Source organism: Olea europaea, unplaced genomic scaffold (genome assembly GCF_002742605.1).
Source record: "Olea europaea var. sylvestris unplaced genomic scaffold, O_europaea_v1 scaffold980, whole genome shotgun sequence".
NCBI lineage: Eukaryota > Viridiplantae > Streptophyta > Magnoliopsida > Lamiales > Oleaceae > Olea > Olea europaea.
In genome coordinates this window covers 551,280-560,859 of record NW_019268308.1, presented here as the reverse complement: position 1 = coordinate 560,859, position 9,580 = coordinate 551,280, and the positions used below count along the sequence as shown (strand labels likewise).

The following is a 9,580-nucleotide window of genomic DNA, read 5'->3' as shown; positions in this document are numbered from 1 at the left end:
GGTAAATATTTAATTTGTATTAGATTTGAATATAAATAAGTTAAATAAGTAAATTTTAAAACAATAAAACTTTTGATTGCACAACAAAATAACTGATACGAAGTTTGTATGATGCCTTGAATCAAAGACTTTTGAATCTTAACTGGACAAATTTTCTAATATTAGACGAGTCTTATAATGCAAGAAGCAATCATGATGCTCGTATTCTCACCATTTACTGTTTGAACCACCATAGATTTGGCTGAAATCAACAGTTTCCAACAATATACTGTAATCTATTTGAAATAATATACAAAAGAAAGAGGTAGAATAATATAACTTATACTAGAATTGGGCATAAATAACTCAAATAATTAAATTTAAGAAAACAAGTAAAAAAAATCTAATATGGAGCTTATAACAATTGTAAATTGAGAAGATAAAGCTAAAAGTAAAAAAAAAAATTGACCGTCTAAAGAAAAAAGCTAAAAAACTGATTGTTGGGCCAAACATTCATGAGATAATTAATTTTAGAGTGCACAAGAAAAAATTCTAATATGGAGCTTATAACAATTGCTAATATGGAGCTTATAACAATTGTAAATTGAGAAGATAAAGTTAAAAGTCAAAAGAGTGACCATTTTAAAAAAAAAATTGTTAGGCCAAACATTAATGTGATTGTTTGGCCGCCAATGATCATGTGGCCAACAAATAACGAGTTGGCTGTGGACCAGGCTTATGGTCAGACTTGTGAAAAAGTTCGAGCTCAATTCGATTCATGGCTCCTCTAAATGCAAGCTCGAATGGCCTATAGGAAGAGTCGAATCCCAAGGCCGTGCAAGCTGCTTGACACGTTAGCCACTCTTAATGCGGGCATGTCGGAAGTGAAGTTGAGATACACATACGTATGAGTAATTATGGATGTCTTTTAAAAGTTAAAGTTTTAATTTAGATTATTTCTATGGACACTGAAATTCATGTTACATGTCGCCACAAAATTCTAAATGGCCATAAATATTTATTGATGCAAACATTCAAGAGTCGGTTTAATAGAAATCAACCTTTTACTTGTATAAGCAGAAAGATTATTGTCAATATCTCATCGCATGGCTAGTGGTATTTAATATAAAGTGTTCAATTTTTTATTTTTATTTTTTTCCCATTTACCCTTTTTGTTGCCATCGAACTTCATTCCGTCCAACTCCATCACTCACCCATTTAAAACCCGTTAATAGATGCACCTACGTGAATGATGGAAAGCTGAGTTGACCAATTAAATACTTCCAAATATGAACTTAATTGCCAAATCAACTCTAATTCAGCAAAGGCGCATACGCCTTTTACAATATAAAATTTGATTCACGCTTTGACTTAGGGGAAGAAAATGCGTCTCTTACTAACCAAAGAAGGGAAGTGAAAGAAGGAAATCCCCAAATCTGTTTTAAGGCACTGTCGAACCCCTAGCCCCAAATCAAGAATATCAAATACCCGACCACAATTGATCGCTCGCTGAGCCAAACCTAAGAGTGAAGAGGTAGCACCCATTTCGTTTAATTACATTGATGACGGAGCCATTGGTGTGTAGATGGAAGGAAAACATGAAGGTAAATCCCAAATTGATATTTATTTATTTTTGGTAGGTAGAGGTGATAGAGCTGCTAAAGATTATGTAGATAAATATAATTTTCCATTATCTAAAGTTTTTGTAGTTGATTGCATGAGTATTTTCTTATTCTCCATTTTACCAAATATGTATTGGTAATGGCCACGGTCTGTCGATCCCCTTATTTTCTGTTCTTTATGTCCTGAATCGTATGTTTTGTTTTAGTTCATTACATACCATTGTCCTGTTCACCTTGGCTACACTCTGTTGTTCCATTTTGTAATCTGATTATCTGTATTGTCTTCCACTGTTATTTTCGAGTTTAGGCAAAATTCATTAAATGAAGTCCTTGCCAATGTAGTAAAGTGATAATATCGACTAAAGTGTTAAAACATATATGCACTACACAATGTTGAATCTTCATCCTCATATATTAGCTCAATGTTGGTGTAAAGTCTGATCATTTGCATGTAATATTGTTTAATGTGGGTAACTATATCCTAGATTGTGAAGAAGATACGGAATTCATAGTTTCCGACCACGACTTTGAGTCCAAACAAGATGACATTGAATATGATAGACATGTAACTGATGCGATGGAAATTGGAATGGACAATCGCTAAGATGAAGTTCAGGTCTAACGAGAAGAGGGCAGTGATAATGAGTTGAATGAATTGGAACTACCATCATCAAGGGAACTACTGTCCCAATGTTTATCCGATGAGGATGGCAGCTGTCATTTTCCTGAATTCTCTATTGATCAAGATATGAAAAATCCACAATTGAGGTAGGGTAAATATCCGATTCTGTTGCGGAGTTTCGTGAAGCGATGCGAACATACAGTGCATTTAACGGGTACAACTTAAAGTTTAAGGCAAATGAGGAAAGATGAGTTCAAGGAATTTGGAAATTGGGCTACAAATGGAGAATATGAGCTTCTAAATTTGATGTGTCCGATAGGTTGCAAGTCAAATCTTACACTTTGGAGCATACTTTGTAGTTGAGATTAGTTTAATAGACATTGCAATTACATATTTTTGACACATTGGTATATTGAGCAATTTAAGACAAACCCGAATTGGAAGATCGAGCTTATTTTGGCAACAGTGAAGAAGGATCACCAAATAGACATTAGCAAGAAACGTAGCATGAAAAATGCGGAGATACGCCAAAGAAGTTTTAGTAGAAAATTTGCACGAACTGTTTAGGCAATTGCAGTCTTATGCAGCCGAGGTACTAAGTATAAATGTTGGCTCGACGGTCATAATTGCATTACAGGAGCATATATTTCAGGAGATCTACACATGCTTCAATTGTTGTAAGATAGGATTGAGGGATGGTTGTAGGAAGGTGTTATGTATTGAAGGTTGCCACTAAGGGGTGGTTTCACAAGGATAATGTTAACTGAATTGGGGTTGATGCTAATGATTGCATCTATCCCATTGCAACTGCAGTTGTTTAGAAAGAAAATACAGTTGCTTGGCGATGGTTCTTAGCCTATCTTTCATATGATATTAGGATAGGAAATTGGAGAGGTTGGACTCTTATGACCGACAGGCAGAAGGGTCTACAAAATGTCATGGATGAGTTGTCCCCTGAGGCTGAGCACAGGTTCTGTGTAAGGCATATGTATACAATTTTTTTCCGTCTAGGTTCAAGAGTAAAATTCTGAAGAATTACTTGTTGCGTGCTACAAAGTCAACCACCATTGCTGACTACTGAAATTGGATGAAACAAATTCGATAACTTAGTGAGGAGGCAAACAAATGGCTTATGGAGAGCTATTTACAAGAGTGGAGTAGATCACATTTCTCAGTTCAATTGAAGAGTGACATTTTCCTAAACAATTTATGCGAAGATTTCAACAAGACTCTGTGGATTGATAGAGAAAAGATGATTTTGTTGATGCTAACTTCACAACATTTAACCTTCATGAATAGGATTCGAAGGCATCGAGACATGATGAGGTGCACGAACAATTGTGTCAAAAGATCAGGAAAAAAATTACACAAAATAGCAGAAAAATTGCATGAATGCACATTGCACATTTTTGGTTATCCAAAATGACAAGTTGACTGCAGCTATGGGACGTATGTCGTCGACCTACAAGAAAGAACATTTGCATGTAGAGAATGGAAGCTTACATGCATATATTGGATCATGCAATGGCAGTAATTGGGGAATGCAAAAATGATCCAAAAGAATTCATTGACAATTGTTACACGATTGATATGTATATAAGGTGCTACAATAGTACTATGAATCCAATTAATGGTAACGGTATGCGGTTATAGGCATGGTTGCATATGCTTGATATCATTCTATCATCATCGATTGTGCCACGAACGGGACAGAGACGGATAAATTGGAGAAAAGGAACAGATGAATTTGATTGTCCTGCAAAATGCGATGAAGCTGAAATAAATGTATTCTGATGGTTTATTTTTTGTATGGTAGGATTTATTTGAAGAACATCTAGAATCAGTTAGCACACACTGTGACACACACGTTTTGACATAGCTGTCGACTAATGGGTTGGTAAACTTCTCTTTTTATTATTTTAAGTCATGCTCCTGATATTTGTTGCATAATGTTAGCTATCTAGCTGTGTAATGTACGCAGTATATAGAGCAGACTAGTGGCATATAGGAGATTACGAGCATCGACAAAGCATAATCCCACAAAAGAACAAACTCACCATTTCATTCCAACCCCCATTGTAATACTTGAAGCTTGGTCATAAGGTCTCAAATTTGGTCCAATAGCAACGATATGTTCTCAGTCAATTCTTGTTGATGTTCCAACCGATGTTGTAAACTTTGATGAGTTGTGGACGACTTGCATGAATCTGCCAATATGAGATCGAGAATGGCTAAAAAATGACAATGCGCAAAGCAGTCTACATAATCAATGACACAACCCTTAGTGTGCACCCCATAGCCACAATAAATTATGCAAATCTAATTTCAGCTGTTTTTAGTCTTTGAAAAAATTATACAGATCTATTTTTTTCAGGAAATTATGTAGATCTGGTTTTTTGTTGTGGGTTGACACTGAAATTATGCCGATCCAATTTTTTTGAGGAATCTTTCATGTTTTCCATTTTTATCAGTATTTTTGGATGTTATATTTGTGTCTACATATTAAATTTTTATGATCAATGATGCTAGGTTTATATTTGTGTATATATATATATATATATGTATGTGTGTATATATATATATATATATATATATATACATACATATACATATATATACATATATATGTATATCTATGTGTGTGTGTGTGTGTGTGTATATATATATATATATATATATTAAGTTAAGGACCTCTTGACCATCGACTATGGTAATTTTCTGAAGACCCCTTATGTTAGATAATGATATGTGATATTTAATAAGAAAATACAAGACTACTTGTTATCAAAATGTAAATAATCCAAGTAAAATTATAATATTAGCAACTCGTGGTGATAAAAAGAACAAACATCCCACTACTTACTAAGAGGAAATTAATCTCACAAATCATGGCATAAATCAAAACCCTGCCCACAACTCATGGAATTCAAAAAGTATTATGGATAATCATAAATCCCACGATTCATGGCGATCGGGAAAAATGAAAATTGCACAAATAAGGGAGTCTTTTCATATTTATAATGCATAACTATAATATAGGCCATTCATTTCATTATGTATTCGGCTAAAATTCACGGCGTTTTTCAATTTCCTATCCCATTATCTTCTGTATCTCCTTTACCAATGCAGATAGTCACATTGATGGAGACCTCAATGTCCTTCCGATTTGCTATGTAAGCAACACACCGTAACATACGTGACATATCTACAATCTGATCTCCGCTCGATGCTCCTTCAAATTGCCAAGGTTCTTCAACGGTTTGATGACCACCCACCTATAATAACCATAGTCTCTATTACAACATCGAAATAATCGACTAAGTTTGCAATTTTTTTCTCCACTTCCATACACTTGACAATGTCCGAAAAACAACTTGGGCACTGTCGTGTTGTCGGACAGTCAGATATCCAATGTCCTGGCTTCCTACAACTATGACAAACGCCCTTGTTTTTCCTTTCATTGACAATTGCAATTGCATTCACAAATGTCCATAAGTAATCATCTGAAAAGTAAATTGATGGAAGGTGTATAGTGTGTATTGACAACTACTATTGCATCTACAACAACATAAATCATTATCGACAAATATTTCCTACAATTTAATCTCTGCAACTTATAGTTTATTGTCATTTGTTTCGCACTTTCACATTTCTTACAAATCATATGCATCTATAGCATAGATAAACTTTCAAAACACAACCCTTTCGCATGCATCTTCTCCTCTAACTAAATCTTCCATTTATTTACTTATACCTTAAACTTTCAAAACACAACCTTCTTGCTTAATTAATATCATATGCTATGTTCAATTCACAATTCAGCGAACAAACATTTACCTTTACTTCAAATCACTATAGCCTTGTAACAAACTCGCGATTACTGTATGCCGTTGATGATTTACAAATCCTTACAGTCTTTCAACCGATTGGATCGATTTTAGGGTGTCAGGTTCTGCTTTTTGGTTTTGGGGAAAATGCGTGCCTTACGGATTCGATTTGAGGAAAATCTCATTTTTACCATGACAAGGGTTTGAGTCTTATGCCTTCAAAGTTGCCTTTTCTTTAATTACAATTTTGGATGCGCTTTTGCTGAATTGCAGCTGATTTGGCAATTAAGTTCATATTTTGAAGTGTTTAACTGGCCAACTCAACTTTTCGTCGTCCACGTAGGTGCCTTATTAATGGGTTTTAAATGGGTGAATGATGGAGTTGGACAGAATGAAGTTTAGTGGTCAACGGGACAAATTTGAAAGTTCAGTGAATAAGCCGTGACATGTGCAAAGTTCGGTGGCAAATGAAACATTTAACTTCACCCCACATTATAATATTAGCTCTTGTTTAGGCTCCATTAAAATTAAATTTGAAGAAAAATGTATATAAATAGTGATTTCTAGAAAAATGTGTGGTTAAAAATAAATGAAATTTTTAAATTTACATGTAATATTATTTTATTAAAAAATATATGGTTGAAAGAAAATAGAGAAAAATCTGTTTCGAACAAGATAGAACCCAAACAGGGTCTTTGTTGACTTGATATAGTGGGAAGACTTTTGTACTTTAAAAGAAGAAGTCTACATGTTTGATCAAAAAATTTGAATAGTAGTGTTAAGTATTAAATGTGAAAATAATTTAAAATTATATTTAATATATTATTGAATTAGTTAATTTTAAAATTAAATTATTAAAAAATGAAACATATTTTTTTTCTCTAAATGTTTCATACATGCATGAGTTTTATAAATATATATTTTTTGTTTGAGTCCCATTTTTTAGAATGAGGTTTGTGAAAATGATATATAAAAAATGTGTAATTAAAAATTAGTAGAAATTTAGGATTTACGTGCAAAATTATTTTATTGAAAAAAATATATTATTGAAAATAAATTTAAAAAAAGAAAACTCACATAGGGATATAATGAGGAAGTTGATCTCGAAATATTTATATATTTTGATATTACGTTAAACTAAATTATCTTTCTGTGAGAGATTTAAATTGAATTCTGGTGCCAATTGGGAAAAATTCGTGAGAGTCAAGACTGACTCAAGCTCTTCCATAACGAATAATACATAAGTTAACGTTTTGAGTGCAGAGACTTGAGTTGTTACAAATTTGATGGAGATCAAGGATCTCAAAGAACTTAAATGGCCCCTCAAGGATGTGATCTTCCTTGGACACTAGATATGGGAACAAGTACTGTAAATTCTATTAGGACCATGGGCTTACAAATGAAACATGCAAAACCTTGTAGCGAAAAATTAAATCTCTAATATATGGGGGTTTTCTCGAGGCTTATGTTTGTCACGACAAATGCCCAAAGAATGACCATGCATAGGAAAAGGGGTTCGAGACTGGGATTGTAATCAATTAACAATAGGTAGAATTAATGTCATTATCAGGGAATAGATTCGATGGAAAATTCTCAGGACAGTCGCAAATAGTACGCTTGATAGTATATCTCAACGTCAAGGTCAACCTGAGACAACCTCGAGGAGATTATATTCAGGTCCGATTATTTAGAAGGTACATCAATCCTTTACGAAGATGTCTTGGTCGTGACAACAATCATTGCCAACTTTGAAGTAAAAATATTTTTGTGGACAACAGGAGTGTGGTTAATATATTAACCCACAACCCCTTCACTAAGATGGAAATCCCAATGAATCGTCCTAAATCGGTTAAAAATTTCTGCTAAGGGTTCAAGGTTGGTATCATAATCTAGAGGGTTTCATTAAGCTTTTCCTCACTCTAGGTATCTTTACTCTCTTAAAAGAGAGGCTTTTGGTACTGTTCATTTATGTCAAAACTCAATAAAAATATATTGATATTATACTCATTTTGTGGTTCGTGCTAAATAACATAAATCGACTTTAAAAGAAATAATTTTGAACTAGTTATATTCAAGTTATCTTGATAGGAAGAAAGAGATTCTAAATCCTATAATAATAATAATAATAGTGGAATGAAACAATGGAAATGTTATTGGAAATTTCAAAAACGTAAAAATCAATCATTATTTTATTAATATATTTAATTAGTCTTTTCAACTCTTTCAACCGTCCCACCATTTCCACTCACCATGATCAATTTGAAATAAAGAAAAGGTTAATTAACCTATTGAATTCTCAGCCTGATGTGTGGTCATTTGTCTTCTTAGTAATGAAAGTGAATATTATATATAAAAAACGAGAATACACACATATTAAAAAGGGATATTTTCTTATTTCACAAGCCATTTTCATATTTATTTAGTATCAAATCAAGATAAGAATTGTGCAAGTGGTAAATTCTTATTAATTCGTTTTTTTTTTGTTTTTAATTTTTTTTTTATAGATTTTGGCATGAAATACTCTAAGGATTTCGGGTCGATATTTATGTTAAATTCTTCGAAATGGACCGTTAGATTAAATATGTTAAATCTTATGGAATGTACCGTTCGGTCAAATAAACAAATCCTATGGGATATATGAATTCTTATGAAATTCCTCGAGCTATTGGACGTGGCGACCAGTTTGCTCTAAATTTAAAAAATGTCGATATGTCATGTCATTTTATATTTATACCATGTTAATAAGAATATGTACGCATTTCTTACTGAATGTTTTTTTTTTAAAATACTCACTCTCACAATAACTTTTCAAATTAGAATGGATCGTGTGAACGTGTGTCAAATTGATCGAGTGGTGCTTATGGGATCGGTAAGTAAAGAATTTTTTAAAAAAAGAATTATTGTCAAAATTTAATTGTTAGGACATCCTATATTTAATTACGTGCACGTTGTTTTTAGCACTTTTTATGCTCGAACTTTGGATATTTTGTGTTAAATTCAAGTTTTCATTTTTAAGATTTCTAGGGGTTTAATATGTCGATTTACATGAAAATTTTTATTTAAATCGTTAGATTATCTTTATTTATTTATCGATCAAATAAGGTAAAAAAATAAAAAAGAAGAAGAAGGGATAATATAAGATGGATGAGATGTTTGGTAACATTTCAAGTCTATAATTTTAATAAAATAAAAGAGTGATGGACTTGGGACGTTACAACTATAGATTGAGATCTCTATAAACCTTACATGGCTGATCTCATTGATTGTCTTTTATGCAATATCAATGTGTTTACATGGGAGGTAGAGGATATGTGGAGGATAAACCTTGAGGTTTTAGTGCACATACTCAATATTAACATGGAGGCCACGTCTGTTACTAAGAGAAAGAGGCAGTTTGTACTAGAACTTCAAAATGTCATATGACAGGAGATTGGTAAACTCATCGGTGCTTGGTTTATGAATGAAATTTAGTATCCCATTGGCTTGCCAACATTGTCTTTGTAAAAAAAGGCAATGATAAATGCTTGATA

At 32.9% G+C, this 9,580-nt stretch overlaps 1 long non-coding RNA gene across 2 annotated transcripts; it reads left to right on the top strand.

Moving 5' to 3' along the window:
* The first annotated feature begins 1,331 nt into the window (after nucleotides 1–1,331).
* Nucleotides 1,332–4,690, top strand: LOC111392809. Of its 2 annotated transcripts, XR_002702327.1 has the most exons (3): nucleotides 1,334–1,583; nucleotides 2,087–4,116; nucleotides 4,205–4,690. It is a non-coding gene; the product is annotated as an uncharacterized LOC111392809 (long non-coding RNA). The 2 variants fall into 2 exon arrangements; XR_002702326.1 differs by having other exon boundaries at nucleotides 1,332–1,583; nucleotides 2,087–4,690.
* The last annotated feature ends 4,890 nt before the right edge of the window (nucleotides 4,691–9,580 follow it).